This window comes from Pezoporus occidentalis, unplaced genomic scaffold (genome assembly GCF_034315485.1).
Source record: "Pezoporus occidentalis ecotype Australia unplaced genomic scaffold, CSIRO_AGI_Poc_V1 ctg10, whole genome shotgun sequence".
Taxonomy (NCBI): domain Eukaryota; kingdom Metazoa; phylum Chordata; class Aves; order Psittaciformes; family Psittacidae; genus Pezoporus; species Pezoporus occidentalis.
The window spans coordinates 10,505,271-10,517,247 of NW_026912779.1; the positions used below are offsets into that span (position 1 = coordinate 10,505,271).

Below are 11,977 nucleotides of genomic sequence, written 5' to 3' on the forward strand. Positions count from 1 at the left end.
GTTAGTACTCTGGTTCTGAGTCCAAGAGACTCAAACCCATGTGAACATAAGTGTGGGGGAGACGGGAGGAAAGAGGTCATCCACAGCAGCCTCTGAGCAATCCTGTAGTGATGGTTTGTACGGCAATGACGTAGGAGGGCTCAGAACAGGAATCTGCTCTCAGAAAATATTTGCCCTCTGTGACATGAGGAGTCCTGCTGATGTCAATGAGACAGGAGTGGCAAGCCCTGGTCCTCCATAAGGAGTCAGATTTTCCTTTTTTTCTTAATATTCACAGGATTATTATGAACATCTGGTAAACAAATTCTTTCTTAACGATTGACAACATTTTGACCATTTCCTTTCAGACAGCTGGCTTAGAATAGTGAGACACAGACTCTAGGGTTTAGATTCACTCTTTTTTTCCACATATAGTTTCTTCCACACAAAAACCAAGCAAAGTTGCTGCTTATGCATAACTGTATTCACTGTAACTGCTGGGGGGAGAGTTTCCCCTAAGACTGTGTTTAAATCCAACCATCCCCTTTTTCAAGACTGTGCTCATTGTTACAAGATGGATGCAATGGTACCAGCTTTGTATGATTCAGTGTTTGTTTGGTACCTCTGAAAGAAGATTTAACAATCCTAAACCGTCCAGGAAGTTAGAAGAGTTACGTTGCGATTCAATGCACAACAAGGAGATAATTAAACTGGCTCACAGGAGAATCCTTTCTAATTGAGTCCCTGGATCAGATTTTGCTGGCAACCATTGGAAGTGGAGATTAAAAGAGTTTAACAGCTTCCATTTTCAAAAAGTGATTTTTAAGAGGAAAATATCATACTTCATTAAGGATTTCATTGGAGCCACAATGAATTATGTTCTAAGCAAGACATACTTCATTACTATCTTTGCTTACATTTGTTCTGTAGATTCAAGTGCATTCTAAGGGAGGTTATTTTTTGTTACCATGGTAAAAATTATTTTAACTGTATATGATCATCATTGCCCCCTCTGTTTGCTCATAATCTCTTCTACTCCTCCACTTTCCCCTTCCAAATATATACGCATCAAGATTTTTTTCTTCTTCCTTTCACTCCGTAGAAAAACAATCTCTTAAACACATCCAGGGATGACACCTGTTTATTAACTGCTCTGGATAAAAACCAGCTCTCTTTGTATAGTTAAGTATTCAAGACAAATCCAAAAATTTTAATAGCTAGAAGTTAAACTCTCTTTTTTTAGCCTGGCTTCCTAATGAAATGAGGCTTATGTGAGCCTGCTGTCTGTTTTCCTCTCCTTTCCCATCCTCCTCCCCCATTCAAATGCTTTTAAACCTGTTGGCCAATTCCAGCTGAATTTGGCAGAGAGGTAGGAAAATAATATCTTTGCAACCTTACCAAGCTTAATGAAAATCAGCACTGGGCTGAGAGGAGATAGATACCCAAATGAATGCCCTTGTTTGAGCAAAGATGAGGTAGTTCCACAGTCACCCTTTTGGCTCAAAGGATGACCCAGCAACAAGCACACACCCGCCAGCCTTTACATGCTGGAGCTTTCCCACCACCAAATGTCTATTGCTGTGGTGCAGGAAAGCAGGTGGGACTTACACAATGTGGGGAACTGGAGGTGGTGTGGGACTGTGCAAGTCACTGTGTGAAGCTGTAGTTATAAGGTTGTGTATACAAGGCATGGGGTAAAGACACATAGGAAGCAGCTTTCACTGCATCAGCTGCTCCCAGAACAACTACTTGCTGTGACTGATACTACCCACTTGATAATAGCCACCCTCAAATAGCACAGTAATCCAAACTGGCACGATTCTTTCCCCATGATAACATTTTGCTGTTCAACATAAGCAATTTGGGTAGGTCACATACAAGAAGATTTCCTGTACAAAATACTGAGCAGGAATATTCCTTATCTTTCCTAGCCACTGCCTCCAGACAACCTATATTATGCCCTTTGCATCCTGGGTGGGAGCCAGGACTGCTAGAGTGATGAATCAAGAGCATCCATAAGGAAAATGAAATGGAGGAGGCTCTTATTCAGTACATTCATCTTTTGTTAATTGTTGCTATATTTCATTCCAGCCCCCCATCCTTCCAAACGGCTGGAACTGTGACTCAGCTTCAGCAGCTTACATGCTCAGAAGAGAGAAAGAGTCACCCTCCTGGGGCTGATTTCACTGTCACTTCATAAGCTCCACTCCTCAGCAGGCTTGTCCATCATATGGATCCTTTTGCAGATCTCACTCATCCCACATCCCAGATCCGTGTCTTGTCCCAGGCAGCCAACCACAATGGACAAGGACAGCTACAGCATCAGGGGTCAACAGGATTGTCCTGCTAGCACAACAGCTGCATACTGGTACCTGGTAGCTGATACCAGGCAATGCCAGACAATGATACAAGGCTTTGGTCACCTGGCATCATTGTCTTATCCTAATAACATAATCTAAATGACAGAGCATGAACTGGGCCTACAGACAGAGAAACAAGACCCACTCTCCAGCCCTGCTGCAGAAATGCCAGCACCTGATGGACAGGCAATGCAAATCAATAGGGGCAATTCTTTCTTTGGCTGTTGGACTTAAATCCAGTAGATTTGGGTTGTCAGTCATGAGTCTGCTCTGAAGAAAGCTTGTGCCTTCAAGGTATGGTATAGATGCTTCAGAGTTGACACCTAATAAGTCACTCTCTGCGTATGGAAAGCTTAACATTGCTGTTCCTAGGAAGCAATTACACTAGACGGCAGCTTTGGAAGGAGGGGTTCATGTAACTGGCAGCCAGAAAGAAGGACTCGGAATAAAGTTAATGAGATTTCTTTTTAAGATAACTGTTGTGTCCTCTTCAAAATAGGGCAAGGCCCCTTAGGTGAAAACTGAGGGAAAACATAGTGAAAGCACAACAAAACAGCAATGAATAGCAACTGGAAAATAAACTAGAAACATATGTAAAACAAAGACAGAGGCAAAACAGACAGGACTTTCCAAGCCTCACCCTTTATGCCCCAGCCCCTGGAGCCAGGAGATTGCATACAGTCCCCAGTGTCATTAAAGACAGCATTTTCTCCTTCTTGCTATCCTCTGCAAAGAAGACTTTAAAAACATAACACAGATGCACTTTAAAGAAAAGCCAGAAAAGGCACCCAATTTTGGCTAGCAAACACTGGGTCTTTAAAAGCAGAGCAACCTGGTAATTCCTTGAGATTTGCCCCACAACTTTTGAACAGTGAGGAAGTGTACAGAATGCTGGTAATACTGCCTGGATTGGATGAATCAATAGTTTGGGCCCTGGGAACACTATACAACTATGCTGCTTTCTAGACTTAATGTGACTGTTTTCACTAAAAAGGTGTTTATATGCAAATATGTAGCTTTCAGGTCAAAGAGAAACCTGGTATCAGCAAGTAAACAAGGAGGACAGAGATGACTAGAGATGCACTGAAGCCTGTAAACTCTGCATTGTAAGTCTAATGTTCCCAAGTGCATCTGGAGATGGTACATTTATATTGTTAAAAGACTCAGCTCACACCACAATGACAATGGGACACTATAATGATATTGCTGGGACACTGGAATGATGTTGGCAGCTGACTGCAAGCCTTCTACTGTTAATGTTTTAGAATAAGTCAGACACCACAACCCATATTTAGAGCATGCTTTTCAGAGACACTGGCCACCCACAATTCCTGCAGGGCTGGGCACAGACATCAAGCCAACAGCTGTAAAGCTCTCATTTCCAATGTCGTGTTTCCAGTCAACACACAAAGCTTAGGTAGGGAACATCTTGTCAGGAATGTCTTCTGGATTTGTCCTTTGGTATTTTTCTCATCCTGTTTCCCAGCTACTCTTACTGAGGAACAGGAAAATCAAATGACTTGCATGGAGGTCACAGAGTGAGTCATCAACTCAGCCCAGTGACGGTCAAATAATGCTTATTTGTAAAACTATAATTTTATAGTGCTCTGCTGCATAGCTTTAAAAATGAATGTATGGGAAAAATACACCCACATATGACAAACGTACTTACACTCTCTCTGCTTTGGGTGGACGTTCTGTTAGTCACAGGGAAGCATCTGTGTAAAGCTTTTTTTGTTGCTGCTCTTTGCTTCTCTAGACATTTCATCAAATGGTCCCTGAGTCAGAAGAAGTGGGTTTTGCTATTAAAGTCTGTGTGGAGGCTGCATTCCAAAGCTGTTGGAGGATTCAAAGACAAATATTCCTACTTTGGGGAAAAAGGGAAAAAATCAAAATCTTTGATTTAAAAACCAGCAACAACAACAATCCAAACTGAATGCAATGTTTACGAAGACAGTAAATAACTAATGATCCTGCCTGATACTCGCTTTGGAACTGAAACCCAAGAGGAGTTTCATTAAAGCACAAGCTCCTTTAAAATTGCTTTCAATTGTATGGCATGTGTGCCTACCGTGCTGAAAAAAAAAGGGTATTGATTCATATTGAAACTAATTCCAACAGCAACAAAGTATTAGCCAGCAACCTCATACGGCCACTGTGTGACGAACAAAGCTCTCTGGAGCAGGAGCCATATCTGTTCTGTGATTTGTATTTTGTGTGGTAAGGGTGGAATGCAAGCCTGTAATAGTCGGTCTCAAGAAAATATCTGGGGGTGAGCCTATAGGTTACGGCTCCATTGGCTTGCTACTTTGGAAGCCTCATGTATCCTCTCGAATACAGGGCTTGCATCAATAAAATGAGGGAGATCTGTGCAGGGGAAGATGGTAGAATCACCCCATCGTGTGAAAGGGTTTCCCATATACATATAAAACCAGAAGATGAAGAACACACCAGAGGTGCAATATGAGGAAGTTGGACTTCAAATTGAATCTAGGTACATTACTCAGAGTAGCATCCCTGCCTGAGTTCAGGGCAGCCGCTGAACAGCACCTTCAGATCCACAGTTGCCATGGACAGCAGACAAGACAAAGAAAGTCTATGCTTTCCCTATGTAGTATCTGTCATCAGCCCTTCCATGGGGGTACCCAAGTCTAGGTGATTTTAAACTAAAAGAGGTGAGATTCGGGCTGGACACGAGGAAGAAAACTTTTACAATGAGGGTGGTAAAACACTGGCTCAGGTTGCCCAGAGAGGTGGTGGATGCACCATCCCTGAAGACATTCCAGGACAGGCTCGATGTGGTTTTGGGCAACCTGATCTAGTTGAAGATGCCCCTGCTCATTGCAGGGGTTTTGGACTAGATGAGCTTTGAAGGTCCCTTACAACCCAAACCATTCTATGATTCTATTGGCTTAGAAGGATTTTGCCCTCCTGCATGAGGCAGAAAGTGTTTCCTCCCTTTTGCCCTGGGTATGCTGATGTGCTGGATGGAGGGACTGAGTTGTTCAAGGATAGGGAAGCTCACAGCAAAGCTGGGCCCTGAGGTTGACTGCAAAGTTGAGTTCTTACCCCATCCCACTTTGTCCATGTCCAGCAATATCCCATGGTTGGGATGATCTACTTTGTACTAAGAGTGCCCTGAATGAGGGGAGGAAGTCTAAGAAATTCATCTAGGCTCCCTGACCCCTTTAGCTTTTCTTGCCCGGCATAGCAGTAAACAGCTTAGAGTGAAGAGCCCTACCTTTAGAGGTGATGAGCCTCTAAAAGCAGAGCTTTGCAGAACGAAAGCTGTTGAGCAAGTCTGCACAGGAAAAGGGGACCATTTTGTTGGAGCTGGCCTGGTCCCAGCTTCACACTGCCTTTGTGATCGTGACAGGGAAGAACAGTGCTCAGGCAGATTGATGCACCTCATCTCCGATAGCCAGATCACCGAGGCAGTTATAGTTCATGTCCAAGAAAAACTCAGAAGATGAATGAATAAAAATGTTGAAATATTAGATCATCAGTAGAACAATGAAAACCCCAAACAGACACAAACAATGTTAGTGCCTTTTTTTTGTTGTTTTTTTTTTTTTTTAACTTCAAGCTGAAAACCTGTTTGGGCCAGAATTCTTTGGAATCATGCTACTGAATGTGCCTATAGTTAGAAGATAAAAAAAAAAGAGGCGTTAAAGCTGCTAGGAGATGTGATCATCACAATGAGGGACTGGTTGCAGCCTGCAGGAACCTGAACAGAAACTGGTGAGTGCAGGAGTTAGAAGGCATTGCTATGACAACAAAGCAAACCACCCCTGAAGAGAATAGAAAATATGTACAGCCATGCCAAGATCATAAGCAAAGAAATGTATATTCTAAGAGGAGGCAAACGAAACATTGGCTTGGAAAACAGCATTACGCCTTTAGCATGATTTCTTCTTTATACATGGCACCTACTCAGGAAAAGCATGCGTTTAGCAGAGGGAAAGAAACTTTCATCAAAGCACCTCTTTGCCCAGTCCTTAGCCTTTGAGGAGGTAGCAGAACGATATGTGCTGTCTGTTTACACTCTCAGATTTCGGTTAGCCGTGGCTGGTTAAGGCATCCATAAGGTGGTCTCTATGTTTTTTTCCAACCAACACTTACTGTACTTGTGAACAAATTTAATGCTTACTTGCTTACATTTTCCCTCCTAATAAAATTAATCTCATTTACCAAAAGACGCCTTTTTATTCACATTCAAAGCTTAGGGTACTCCATGGAGGGTTAAAACTAGAAATTCCCCTAGCATTCTGGCAGAGAAGGGTTCCATGTTCCTCTGCAGCTGCACATAAGTCATTAACAAGATTGGTCCAAGCAGTTGTCTGGACCATACCTAGCAGAAAGCTCCCTGGTAGCACTGATGCCTGATGACAGTCAACTCTTGAAATCAGAGCCAGGGTGGATGTTGACATAATGGTCTACACTTTGTGTACTCAGCCAGGAGGGGGAAAATCCTCTGGTTCCCAAAGTGAAGGAGCAAATGAGCAGGCCAGGGAAATACACTATAACGTAAGTGTGCTGGAGAGACGGTGAGCAGCATCTAGGGTTTGTCAGTAGGACCAGAGCTGGGCAGCTTTGTGCCATGGGATTGTCTGCATAGCAGATGTCCTACACTTGGAGAATTGAACAGATAATGCTGGAGGCAGAGCAGTATTAGGCCCTACCTGGACAGTCTTATGATGGCAATGGTAGGAGGGAGGATGTCATGTACACAGGCTCGAGTGGGTTGTCCTCTGTCTCTACAGGGCCCCTCATGATGAAGTCCCTGCCTTCCTCCAGTAGACCTGAGCAGTTCTGCATCACTTTCTGGCATAAATACTTTCCTGCTTCAGCCTCAGAGATTTCATTCTTCTGCACCACTCCTTAGCCAGAGACCAAAACACAGAGCTCAACTGTTACAAACATACATCAGCAAACTAAAGCATGAAAAACATCATTGTGGGCTAAGGAGATATCCTGCAGTAACAACAACAAAGTGTATATGTCCTTGCCTGTCCTGTGAATGCTACTGCCATGGAGCTGCATGCCCCCAAGCAGAGACATGGCCTGTGCCACCAAAGGGAATTTCAGCCTACGGCAACGCCACCTACGTACCCAGACACGCTAAACTGTCAGAAACACTCATCTGTCAGCATAGCTCTGTCTACACCAGCGCCTTGCCAGCAGTGGGGGAGTTGATTTCTTTCCACACCCTAGAATTACACTGGCAAACTCTGTAGGTTACACTAAGCCACAGAGTGCAGGCCACGTGTGCATACACTTTATTGGCCTTCATTTGATCCTGTGCATTAAAGGCAGCTGGGCTTCCTCTCTTTCCAACTAAATAATAATTACACCTATTGTTCCCAGTGGGCAAAGAGACCCTGTTCGCACATATCCAGAAAGACAAGGCGTATAATTAACACCTTGCTGGATAGAGAGCTTTTGTTCAGGTTAGTTATTACATGTCTTGCAGCCTGAAAACAGTGCTTCTTACATTCATTTCAGCTCATTTCCTCCCTGCCTCAGAGCTTAACTCCCTGCTTCTTCCCAGGTCTTTGTGCATGAATGTGTCCAGCAGCAGTGCTGAGTAAACCAAGGCCAACAGCTTAATACAGATGTCTGGAGCAGGGGCTCCCAAACCACCATGTGCATCCCATGTTCCTGCATGCAGAGGGGTGCTGTGGCTGTCCTTGCTGTTGCCAGACCCATTTGCAAATGAATGGCAAAGGTCTCCACCAAAGATGCAAGGCAAGGACAGCTCTCTCACCTTGAGACTTGGGCTACAGGAAGAAGGTGAAGTTCAACCAGATGGATGGCTTTAAATAACAGCTCATTGCTTTATTCTTCCTCCTTCCTTTGTCTGTTGTTCCTTATCCCATTCCCATCCACACTGCAGCTCTCGTTCTCACACTCTGTTCTGTCCCTTCCCTTCCCATGAGCTGGTCTCCACCCTCTGCTGACCAGTGTGCTAAAAAAAATCTCTCTTTTTGTGTATGTGTGTTTCGATTTTTTACTTTTTTCACTTTAGGTTTCATTTTCCAAGCCTCTGGTTCAGTGCATTCAGCTGAGGGATCCCAAATATGCTGAAGACCTACAAAAAGGGGGAAGCAGAATAGTCATGGTTAAGGGCAGAAAGGGGGTGGACAGGAAAAGGGGGAATATGCTCCCCTCTTCCAGCAGCAATCTGTCATTAGATCAGCTTAAGCTGCCTTCTGTAACTTTGCCATTCATTTTACCATCACAGTGATTTGGATTATAGTGCTATGAGGAGGTAGGGAAGGTTGGACTACATTTTGTCAGTAATAATGTTGCATAGGTACAGTTATAGAAGCAAAGAATCACTTCATTTCAGGGCCACAGTCACATAGGTACTGTATTGCCAGAATAAGGGCTATCCTCATGACATGAGCTTCCCAGAAAGGCAACTCACAAACCCTCTGGGACATGGTTACTCCCCAGCACAATAAAAGGCCCCATGACCTATCCAGGCAGAGCAGGGATATCCTCCCCACTCCAGCGCCCCATATCGCAGCTTCTGCATATGTGAACTGCTGACAGGACTGCACTTGCATTGACAGCCACCAGCACTCAGGAATACAAAGCAGAGAGCAGTTGAAGAGCAGAAGTTATACTTAAGCCATGAGGAACCACAGCAAGACCAGAAACCAAATGGTTTGAAACAATCAGTGCAGGTTTTGGCCATCGACTGACGAAGGAGCAGCTGTGACTACTGCCTTACAGCAATAAGCCCTGGCAAGCAGCGGGGTTACCAACACCCAACTGACAGGCTTTTGCATAGCCAACATTTCATCACCTCACTTCAAGCTCAGCCCAGCTGGAACTACCTGATTTGGTGAGGCCTCTGCAACCCCAGAGTGGTGCTTTGCCCACCAACAGCTTTAACTATAAATATCCAAACATCCTACTGATACAACCTGAGTGAGAAGGAGCACTTATATCAGCTTAAAGACACCTAAGTACCAAGTTCCTTTGATGGGACTACTCTCTGGTGCCTGTCATCAGCACGAAGCTAGAGGTCAGCTCCATATCAGAGCACTCCCAAATCAACAGGATTAACTTAAAACCCCTTTGTCAGCTCCATAAACTAAACATGGTGCACAGCTGCGTTGGTAGCGTATAACATTTTCACTGCCTCGATACAGATAAAGCAGCGCTGGTGCTTTGAGGAGAAAAGGTATTAAAAAAGTCCATTTCACACCTGTACTAAATTAATAAAACCAATGGTAGCTGTGTTTTGTAAATGGAAAGTGCATCCACACTCATGCAATCCTGGCAGACCTAAATCTCCTGTAGTTCTCTTCTTTTGCTGCCTCTAAATGCAATAGCATCTGGTGCCTTGGGGCTTCAGCCCTTCTAATTAACTAACAAGCTTTATCTCCCACTGGTGCATGTGAAAGGTGATTCTGCCATCTCAGGAAACACTGATTGCTCTTTTTTTTCCCCTCCCTATTCTAATTTAAATAACATGCAGTCCCCCCTACCAAACAGCCACTGTAAGGAGCTTTAAACAGGTCTGTACTTACCACAATGAGATGGCAGGAGACAGGTAAGCAATTAGGCAAAATAAGCAGCAAATTCCTCGAATACAATAGCTATACAAAGGTACTGTTCATTTCCTGTGACAACTGAATGATACAGGATGTTTAAATGGATTTGACACATAACATTTTGATAATGATCTCTGGTTTGAGACTTCAGTGTTATGAAATAACATGAAGGTCCCTTATGTACATACCCCATCAAGATTAGTAGGACCTAAACAAGCATCTAAAACCACCATAACAGCAATGTCCCTAAAACACATGGTGGTATTATTGGGCTATGGTTAGAAATGTTATTGTTAGAATTAGCAGTTAAAAAAAAATGCAAAATAAACCAAACCAAACCAAAACCCCAGCTTTAGTTCTCCTTATTTTCCTGTTCTACTCAATAGTATTTCTCTATGCTCTACTCAGCAGCTGCCTCCGGAGAGGCAAAAATACCCCTGCACAACAGTGTGATGCCAGGAGGACACAGTGCTGGAGATGGGCACTACTTCCCCTATCCCATGAAACTAACACAGAACAGCAAGCAAAGGGGTGTTCTTTCAGATCCTTTTGTAATACCAAGTCGGGAGAGTTCAGCAGTGCCCAGCAGGCCAGGCAGAGGCAGAAAGGATTTGTCCCAGCTGCCAAGAACACACCTTTCCTACTTTCCATGAGAGGTCTCTAATCTGCTTTTGCTGCTGATAGCTGGAGATAATAGCAGCTGTGCTGCCTTGGGCATTTCTCTCCAGGGTCTCATCTGGTCCCTTGAATAGGAACAGTGGACACACTTCCTTAAGTTCCCAGTCCATTCCCTGGGTGAAAAGTTATCTTCCCTCCCAGTTATCTCAAAAGGACGGCTCTGGGAAGCGTGGCTTAGCCCTGAAAAGGGCCCTGTTGTGAGGAGACAGCGGAAGTAAGATTAAAGAGAAAAGCAGCAGCAAAGCTGGACGCAACATCTGATTGGAATCTCAGGTTTTACTCACAGTTTACTGAAACTCTCCCCCACTTCCAAATTTTCTCATGGCAGAATGAATTGCTCCATCAGCAAGTGTAAACGGAAATGATTAATTTACCCCTCCCATCCAAACTGATTACCAAGACTTCCATATCTTCAGGACCTGAGTAATGAATGAGCTTCCTGTGATTATAGCCAGGCACACCATGAGGGCTCTGGTGTTAGCATTCACGCCTCTGGGTCAAAAGCTGTAAGGACCACACAGGGTATGTGTGCTCATCAGAGACAGCAGCAAAGTTTTAGCATGGCAAACAGTAACCCCTGTAGTCTTTGACCTTGTGCACAGTAGTAATATTGGTTTTAAAAGGAAAAACATTACAATCTGTGTTTTACACCACATGGAGCACCAGGCTAATGGGAAAGTGCTGGATTCCTGGCTTCCCCACCACGCAGACCAGCTTGGACTTTGTTTCTGAAATGTGAGGCTCAGTTTCCTGGGAGAAACACAAGAGGAATCAGAAGCTCCTATCTCACAGAAAGACAAAAAGCTGCCAGCAGTTAATGGATGGTATCTTGCTTTCTTGTGTGACAAACCTCACTCCTGGTGAGACAGGAATTCAGTGTGAGCTGGAAGCTGCAATTTCTTACAGCTCCTTCTCTTGCAGTGGCATGGTTCCCAGTGGCTGATCTTACCATGTGCCAAGCAAAAATCCGTCCTCCTGCTATCTTTGGCCCCCATGCTATCAAATGCTGACCCTGATTCAGAGCTGTGCTGGTCTGAGTTAAATGGCGTAGCAGCAAGACAGACAGGCTTCTCTGAACTAACTCGCTCCCCGCTGCTAACAGTGATGGGAAAACCAAGCTGGAGATCCAATCAGGGACGTGCTGGTCACCCTCCTCTGTTCTATCCTTCAGGCCAGATGCTGAGCCAAAGCCTCTTCTGCAGCTGCCTTCAAGGTAGAAATAACAAACTGTCACCACCATTCTCAACAGAATAAAGTCCGAACCTCAGCCTTAGTGCACAGGCCAGCATCCCCCTTCCCCCCGGAGGAAAATGCTTTCTGTGTTAAACTTTCACAACTAAACCTGAAACCCAGTGATGTTTATTTTAGGTTTTGTTACAAACCTAGAACACA

General features: G+C 44.2%; 1 long non-coding RNA gene across 1 annotated transcript; it reads right to left on the minus strand.

Annotated features, from left to right (window-relative positions):
* Positions 1 to 1,104: 1,104 nt before the first annotated feature.
* Positions 1,105 to 7,208, minus strand: LOC134159956 (uncharacterized). The gene is made up of 2 exons (XR_009963374.1): positions 4,012 to 7,208; positions 1,105 to 2,293 (listed from the first exon to the last, which is right to left on the minus strand). It is a non-coding gene; the product is annotated as an uncharacterized LOC134159956 (long non-coding RNA).
* Between the last annotated feature and the right edge of the window lie 4,769 nt (positions 7,209 to 11,977).